The 9,036-nt window shown below is 46.4% G+C and overlaps 1 pseudogene across 1 annotated transcript; it reads left to right on the forward strand.

Moving 5' to 3' along the window:
* The first annotated feature begins 5,290 nt into the window (after positions 1-5,290).
* On the forward strand, positions 5,291-5,685 carry LOC308511313 (small ribosomal subunit protein eS12-like; annotated as a pseudogene). The gene has a single exon. The product of its transcript is annotated as a small ribosomal subunit protein eS12-like (transcript).
* Positions 5,686-9,036: the final 3,351 nt, after the last annotated feature.

The following is a 9,036-nucleotide window of genomic DNA, read 5'->3' on the forward strand; positions in this document are numbered from 1 at the left end:
AACTATAATATATTTTTCCTACCCAGAAATAAATGACTCTGGCAGGGATCAAAAGAAGTACCAATGACACCAGAGATACCAAGCAAAACAAAAAAAAAGTACAATAAAATCACTGACAATTACATTATCATGCAAAAGTATGCCAAAATCTGTGTGCTAAACTTAAGGTTACTGTCTCCTAAAATAGATTGTTATGGAGATTCCACGATGGCTATAGAATAGGTGGAAGCTGCACTCACCTGCTCTCAACCCCAAACTGGATATACAAATAAATTATAGAGCAATTAACCTGAATAACTAACGGAAGGCTAGCTGAACTGAAATCAAGGATTTAAAGAAACCACATAGAGAGTGGTAAGAAGGACAGAGATGCATAAAGGACTAGCCATCAAACCTAGGTGTGGTGGCTGAGAAGCCAAAGGCAGCTGAAAAATTCCCTCCCCCTAGGAGCATGAGGTCTCAACCCCACACAGGGATCGCCAACCCAGAGGAACAGAGATGGGAAGAAGATCCCATATTGCATATGGTGGTGAAAAATAGTAGTGATTCAGACTGATTCAGACTGATAGAGACCCAGATGTGCCTTTCCCAGGACATGCACTACTATTGTTATAGCACCAGACTGGGGATTTCACTGCTGGGTCCTCAACTGTTGGTGAGACTACTCTGCCATACTTGGATCCTGTGGAAGGGTCTTCAGGCTGCACCCAGCAGTGACTTTTGGGGCCCTATTTTTCTGGGAGAGGCTCTTGGCAGAGATTCAGACTGTGACTAAACTGTTTAGCTTTGGAAAGAGGACTGGTCTCCCTCACATCAAGCAGTTGTAGTTGAGTCTTGAATGCTGCTGGCCCTTTTGTGGTTAGAGTTAACATTTTAGGCTGTCTGACTGACTTTACAGCTAAACTTCAATAATCATATCTGAGCTCTGGTGTCCGCTGAAGCCCACCAGTGGTGTGGGCTTACCCATTCCCCCACTTGTTGAATCACTTGGCTGGCCCCATCCTGCTGAGTTCAGCTGCAAAGGGGGATGAGTGTTGTGCAGAGCTGAGACTTTCAGAGCATGTCTCCCATGTAAGCCTTTGTCTGAGAACAGTACAGGAGGGTGCTGGAGTGTGTGGCTATATAGCAGGGCATTGGTGGCACCTCTGAGAGCTTATCCCTCACTACCCTGGGAAGGGGAAGAAGTTCCCATCCCCCTCCCTACAGGTTTGAAGGCACTGCCCCAAATGGGAGACTATTTGGATCAGCCCTGCCAAGTACTAGATAACCCACTAAGCTGGGCTCAGTTCCACAAGGGAAAGTAAGAGTGGGTCAAAGCTGGAACATTCGGGAGAACCAAGATGGCGGCATAGGTAAACACCGGAGATTGCTGCCTCGCACAACCACTTCAAAAATACAACTAAAAGACGGAACGGACATCACTCAGAACCACAGGAAGACTGGCTGAGGGAAAATTATTCAACTAGAAGGAAAGAGAACAGCATACCGAGACTCAGAGGAGGAGCAGTGTGGAAAATACAAAGGTCCGGACGTGCATGCAGAGCGGGCTGGCGGCTGAGGGCGCGGTTGTCTGTTTCAATCAGGAGGGAGGCTCAGGCTCTGAGCTCCAGTTCTGGGTGAGTCTCTAGGGACCCAGACTCAAATGGGACTGTCTGGCATTGGTCGGAACTCGAGGGCAGCTTTCTCTCCAAGGTTTGCAGCGGTTGCTGGGACTCTGAAAGGCAGAGCCTCTGGGAATGGGACTGAGAGCAGCCATAACTGCTCCCTCCACCCGCCCTGTTGATCCCGTGTGACCTGCCCCGCCCCAGCCCTGCACAGAGGCATTTGCCGGATAGCCTCAGGCAAAGGCTAGATTAGCACCTCCCCAGAGCACAGAAGTTTTCCCACTGCAGACACAGCTGATTCTCACAGCCAGTTGGCCTGGAGGTCAAATCCCCCCAAGTATTACCTACAACAATCAAGGCTTAACTACAACAAGACTGTGCACAAAGACCACTAGGAGGTGCACCAAGAAAGCATAAAAAATGCGGAGACAAAGAAACAGGACAAAATTGTCAATGGAGGGTATAGAGTTCAGAACCACACTTTTAAGGTCTTTCAATAATTTTCTAGAAACTGCCGATAAACTTAATGAGATCTACAAGAAATCTAATGAGACCCTCGATGTTGTGATAAAGAACCAACTAGAAATTACGCATACACTGACTGAAATAAAGAATATTATACAGACTCCCAACAGCAGACCAGAGGAGCGCAAGAATCAAGTTAAAGGTTTGAAATGCAAAGAAGCAAAAAACACCCAACTGGAAAAGCAAAATGAAAAAAGAATCCGAAAATACGAAGATAGTGTAAGGAGCCTCTGGGACAGCTTCAAGCATACCAACATCAGAATTATAGGGGTGCCAGAAGATGAGAGAGAGCAAGATATTGAAAACCTATTTGAAGAAATAATGACAGAAAACTTCCCCTACCTGGTGAAAGAAATAGACTTACAAGTCCAGGAAGTGCAGAGAACCCCAAACAAAAGGAATCCAAAGAGGACCACACCAAGACACATCATCATTAAAATGCCAAGAGCAAAAGACAAAGAGAGAATCTTAAAAGCAGCAAGAGAAAGACAGTCAGTTACCTACAAGGGAGTACCCATACGACTGTCAGCTGATTTCTCAACAGAAACTTTGCAGGCCAGAAGGGAGTGGCAAGAAATATTCAAAGTGATGAATGCCAAGAACCTACAACCAAGATTACTTTATCCAGCAAAGCTATCATTCAGTATTGAAGGTCAGATAAAGAGCTTCACAGATAAGGAAAAGCTAAAGGAGTTCATCACCACCAAACCAGTATTATTTGAAATGCTGAAAGGTATCCTTTAAGAAGAGGAAGAAGAAGAAAAAGGTAAAGATACAAATTATGAACAACAAATACGCATCTATCAACAAGTGAATCTAAGAATCAAGTGAATAAATAATCTGATGAACAGAATGAACTGGTGATTATAATAGAATCAGGGACATAGAAAGGGAATGGACTGACTATTCTTGGGGGGGGAAAGGGTGTGGGAGATGCGGGAAGAGACTGGACAAAAATCGTGCACCTATGGATGAGGACAGTGGGTGGGGAGTGAGGGTGGAGGGTGGGGTGGGAACTGGGAGGAGGGGAGTTATGGGGGGAGGAAGAGGAACAACTGTAACAATCTGAACAATAAAGATTTAATTAAAAAAAAAAGCTGGAACATTCAAAGTGTGAGTCCCTCAGAGGCTATTGTCTGGAACTGGGATGAAGTTCTTATTTCCCTCCTGCAGACTAGGCTGACATCACCCTCAATGGAAGACTCTTTTGATCTGTCATCCTGAACTCTTGTGGCTCTGCCCTATTGAGCTTTCTCTTTAAGAGGGGACTGATGGCCTTTTTGAACCTGAACCTGAAGCAAGGCTCCCAGAGGAACCTGGAAACTGGCATAGACTGAGTAGTTTGACTCTGGAGTAGGGACCACTTTCCACTCATTAAGTGGCCAACAAGGTAGATCCAAAATAGGGGACCCACAAGACATGTCCTCCTTATTTCAGTTGTCCCACTCTATTGAGCTCACAACCTGTGGAAGGGGCTGTGGTTTGTGGCCAGCCTGGGATCTCTACAGTCTTTCGTTGTAAAGGTCTGAAAGAAGACAAGGCAACCTTATGGGGAAGAGGAGTAGCTGACAAGTGGAGGCAGACCTTAGGAAGCCTCAGTACTTTTGCAGATATGCCCTCAGCTCTAAGCTAGAGAAAGCTGACCCTTATACTAGTACATAGATTGACCACTCCCATGCACCTCCAGGCACAGTAGGTACAGCCACAAACGGTCAAAAGCATGATAGCTCCAGAGAGTTAGCCCAAAGCTGGTAACACACAATGTCTGAAATTAATCTGTACCTGAACCTGGCCTAAATGGACCCAGAACCAACACAACCAGTGGTGGGCTTCAGATGACACCAGAGCTCAATGCAACTAGCCACACATATGGCAGACCCAAAATAGAAATTCTGGCAGGCACCAGACCATACTGGCAAAAACTCTGACTCAAGGGAAGACCGTGCACAGCATCTCATATATGGTCATCGAAGTTTACCCATTTAGTCAGTCAGACTGCCTAAATAGTTAGCTCCAACCACAAAAGGGCCAGCAGCATTCAAGACTCAACTACAACAGAAGTGTGCACATAACCCATAAGAAACATTTCTGGAGCACTGAGCTCAGGTGATCTGGAAGTTTGTGCCACTGAGCCCAACAAGACACCTTCATCATAAAACCATTATAACAAACTTCAGAGTCATAGCAGATCTACCTTATACACAGAGGCAAAATGGGGTGACAAAGAAATATGCCCTAAATAAAAGAAGAGAAATCCCCAGTAAAAGAATTAAATGAAATGGAAGCAACCGAAATACCAGATACTGAGTTTAAAACAATGGTTATAAAATGCTCAAGGACCATAGAAGAAAAATGGATGATCTCAGTGAGTATTTAAACAAAAATATAGTAAGCAATAAAAGTGTCATGGAAAATATGAAAAATAACCAGTGAAAACTTTTTTAAAAAACACAATATCTGAAATAAAAAAATACACCAGAAAGAATCAACAGCAGATTAGATGATGCAGAGAATTGAATCAGCAATTCAGAAGATAACAGTAAGCACCCAAGCAGACAATGAAAAAGAAAAGATAATTTTAAAAATGAGGAATGTCTAAGGGACCTCTGAGGCAACATCAAGCATAACAGTATATACATCATAGAATTACCAGAAGGAAAAGAGAGTGGGCAAGGGATTGAGAACCTGTTTGAAGAAATAATGGGTGAAAACCTCCCTAAGCTGGTGAAGAAAAAGTCACACATGTGTGGGAAGCACAGAGTCCCAATCAAGATGAACCCAAAGAGACCCACACAAAGACACATCATAGTTAAAATGGCAAAGATTCAGGACAAAGAGAGAACCTTAAAGACAGCGAGCTAGAGAGAGAGTTACCTGAAAGAGAGTTCCCCATAAGGCTGTCAGCTTTGTTCTCAACAGAAACAATTCAGGCCAGAAGAAATTGGCATGAAGTATTCAAAGTGATGAAGAGCAAGGTCCTGCAACCAAGACAATTCTATCCAGCAAGGCTATTTAAAATTGAAGGTCAAATAAACACTTTCCCAGACAAAAAATAAAAAAGCAGCTCTTTCTCTGTTGCCATGGAATTGTGCAGGCGGTGGGGGGTGGGGGGGGCGGACTTGAGTACATTCAAGATTTGGCTGTAGTCATAACCCATTGCCATGGCCGAGGAAGGCATTGCTGCTGGAGGAGTAATGGACATTAATACTGCTTTACAAGAGGTGCTGAAGACCCCCCTCAGCCAGGATGACCTAGTGGGTAGAATTTGAGAAGTTGCCAAAGCCTTAGATAAGTGCCAAGCCCACCTTTGTGTAGTTGCATCCAACTGTGATGAGCCTATTACGTCAAGTTGGGGTAGGCTTTGTGCTGAACACCAAATCAACCTAATTAAGGTTGATGACAACAACAAACTAGGGGAATGGGTAGGCCTCTGTAAAATTGACAGAGAGGGAAAAACCCCTAAAGTAGTTGGTTGCAGTTGCATGTGGTTAAGGACTATGGCAAAGAGTCTCAGGCAAAGGATGTCACTGAGGAGTACTTCAGATGCAAGAAATGAACAAATAAACTTGAGTTTTGTTTACTAAAAAAAAAAAAAGGCTAAAGGAGTTCATAGTTCATTACCACCAAACCAACATTTAGAAGAAATGTTAAAGGGACTGCTTTAAGAAAAAATAAAGAAGAGAAAGACATGCCAAAACCGGTTTGGCTCAGTGGATAGAGCGTCGGCCTGCGGACTGAAAGGTCCCAGGTTCGATTCCGGTCAAGGGCATGTACAAGGGTTGCGGGCACATCCCCAGTAGGAGATGTGCAGGAGGCAGCTGATCGATGTTTCTCTCTCATCGATGTTTCTAACTCTCTATCCCTCTCCCTTCCTCTCTGTAAAAAATCAATAAAATATATATTTAAAAAAAAAAAAAAAGAAGAGAAAGACATAGGTATAAAGAAAAAATATAATAAATGAGTGCCTATCAATAATAACCAAAATGGTGGTGGTATAGGCTGACGTGTCCCATGCCTTGTCTAGGAGCAAATAGGGCGAGCAGCTGAAACCAGTAACATCCAGCCCAAATTGGCAAAGGAGATTCAGCTGGGAGACAGTTTGCAGCTGGGAAAGGCAGAGGACTCCTGGAGAAAGGTAAAATCAAGGCTCTGGGAAGGATAATCTGCCAGACCTCTGAGCCCTGAGGATCAGAGGGAATCCACACGTCACCAGCTTGAGCCGCATCCCTTGAGACAGGGACAGTGGAAAGAAGGTACGCAGAACTGCTGGTCGGCAGGGGATTCTAGATCTGGGTCCACTATCAGGAAAGGCTGAAGAGTGCCTGCAGGAGAGGAGCACGTAGAGGTGCAGCCTCTCCGGCCTCTGTGGCTTGTGCCTTCCTTCATTGAGCCTAGTGCATAGGACCTTTCGGATACAGACACTTACCCGTGGCTGGAGTGTGGGAGAAGGTGCAGAATTATGGAATCTGGGGAGAGTGGGGGGTCCAGGAGAAGTGGCAGCGAGTTTGGTGCTGAGTAATGCCTGAGCTTGGGATCTGGGCAGCCATTTTGTCCTGAAGAGATAGCCCCTCCCTCCAGTGTCCAGGCAACTAATACAGCCACACCCAGATTCCACCCTGAATGGTACAAAGGATTAAAAAAAACACCTAAATAGTCCCTGAGAGTCCAAAGGGACTGGCCTAAAGAGAGACTTTCAGTCCCAGCAATCAGAACCTGAGAAACACTACAGTACAGAAGACTGGGATCTTATGCCAGCCAAAGGAACACTTCACTTTTTCATTTTTATTTATTTTTTTATATTATTTTGTTATCTCTTATTTTTCTTTTTTTCTTTGTTTTCCTGTTTTTGTTTGTTGCTTTATTTTCTATTTCTTTTCACATTATTTTTCCATCACTCTATTTTATTTTATTTTTATTTGCTATTTTTATACCATTTTTGAAATCAAATTTTTTGTAAATTTATTATTTTTTTCTCATTCTCTTTCCTCTTAGCCACCCATCCCCTTTCTACTTACTCTATACTGAACTGAGATCCTCCCCATGTTCATCCAATTCTTAACCTTATCTTCTATATATAAGCTCAGCATCTACAGATTCTGCCCCCACACTCTTTGCTGGGGGTTTGGTGTTTGTATTTTTTTGTTTGTTTATTTATCTATTGGATCTTCCTTTTTCTTTTCTTTCTTATCTTTTTCTCTCTCCTCAATATCATTTATGCTCTCTTTTCTCACCCCTAATTCTCTTTTCTCAGGTGGTCACTTATAGTGGGGTTATTATTATTGTGAGTACATTCGTGCTTTGGTCCCTTTGTGTTGTGTCTTGTTGAGGTGAATTTTATCCTGTCTGGCCAGGTGCTAGAGAGTGAGCCTCATAACCAGACACCTGGAGAGGAAACTCCATCCATGAACTGGTCAATAACAACCCAGACCCAACTACAGAGGGAGGAAGAAGGCGGCAGTGAGGGAGAGAGCGTGAGTCAGTGAGGGACCAAGAGGAGTGTGTGGTCATGTGGGATGTGTGTGTGTGTATGTGAGTGAGGCACAGATAGATCCTGCAGGACCTTCAGGGTCAAGCTAAACAGGCTCGCCTAACTAGGCAGCCTCTGCTACTATTGAAAACAGTTCTGGGAGGCTGGCTCATCCTCAGAGGCCTAGCGTTTCTAAGGGGAGAAATGCTCTAACTGGGAGCCAGGCCTCATCCCCAACCAGGGTGCCCTCAGATAACACCTGGGACTCTATAGACCCCCTGCCAGAGACCTGCTACCTCAGCTGTGGTCCCACGGTCAACAAGTCTCCAGCCACCCTGGGCATGGACTCCTATGAGTTCTGAAGCATGCTCCCCTCTGACCAGCCCAACGCCTTAACCCAGGGTACTGCAACCACGCAAGCAGCAGACACGTGAGCAGCATACTCCTGTCCAAGGAGCAGCAGCCCCATGAACAGCCTGTCCTAGGCCGAAGAGCAGAAGCCTCACGTGGCCTGCCCCTGTCCAAGGAGCAGCAGCTGTGTGAGTGGCCCACTCACACATCTGAGGAGCAGCAACCACATGAGCAGCCTGCCCCATCTGAGGAGCAGCAGCCGCATGAGCAGCCTGCCCACGATTGAGGAGCGGCAGCCCCACGCAGCCCACCCCCATCCCAGGAGCAGCAGCTGCACATCCCACACCCTGCTTCTGTTTGAGGAGCAGTAGGTGTGTGAGAAACCTGCCCCCATCCGAGGAGCAGCAGCTGCATGAGCAACCTGCCCCAGTCCGAGGAGCAGCAGCCACACAAGTAGACCACCCACGTCTGAGGAGTGGCAGTCCACACTGGTCCGAGGAGCAGCAGGCACACGCAGCCTGCACCTGTCTGATGAGCAGCAGCTGGGTGAGTGGATTGCCCCCATCCAAGGAGCAACAGCCACATGTGCAGCTCACTCCCACCTGAGGAGCAGCAGCCATGCAAGCAGCCCATCCCCCGTCTGGGGAACAGCAGCCATGTGAGCAGACCTCCCCAATAAGAGAAGCAACAGCCACACATGCAGCTCACTCCCACCCAAGGAGCAGTAGCTGCCCGAGCAGATTGCCCCTGTCCAAGGAGCAGCAGCCAGACACACAGACCGCCCACATCTGAGGAGCGGCAGCCCTGCGCAGCCCACACTGGTCCAAGGATTAGCAGCCACACGCAGTCTGCACCTGTCCAAAGAGCAGCAGCTGGGTGAGCATCCCACCCCCATCCAAGGAGCAGCAGCCACACATGCAGCTCACTCCCACCTGAGGAGCAGCAGCCACGCAAGCAGCCTGTCCCCCATCTGAGGAGCAGCAGCTGCATGAGCAGCCTGCACCCGTATGAGGAGCAGTAGCCCTGTAAGCAACCTGCCCCAGTCCAAAGAGTGGCAGCCTCATGAGCAGCCAGCCCCATCTGAGAAAC

This window comes from Myotis nattereri, assembly GCF_964212035.1.
Source record: "Myotis nattereri genome assembly, chromosome: X".
Taxonomy (NCBI): domain Eukaryota; kingdom Metazoa; phylum Chordata; class Mammalia; order Chiroptera; family Vespertilionidae; genus Myotis; species Myotis nattereri.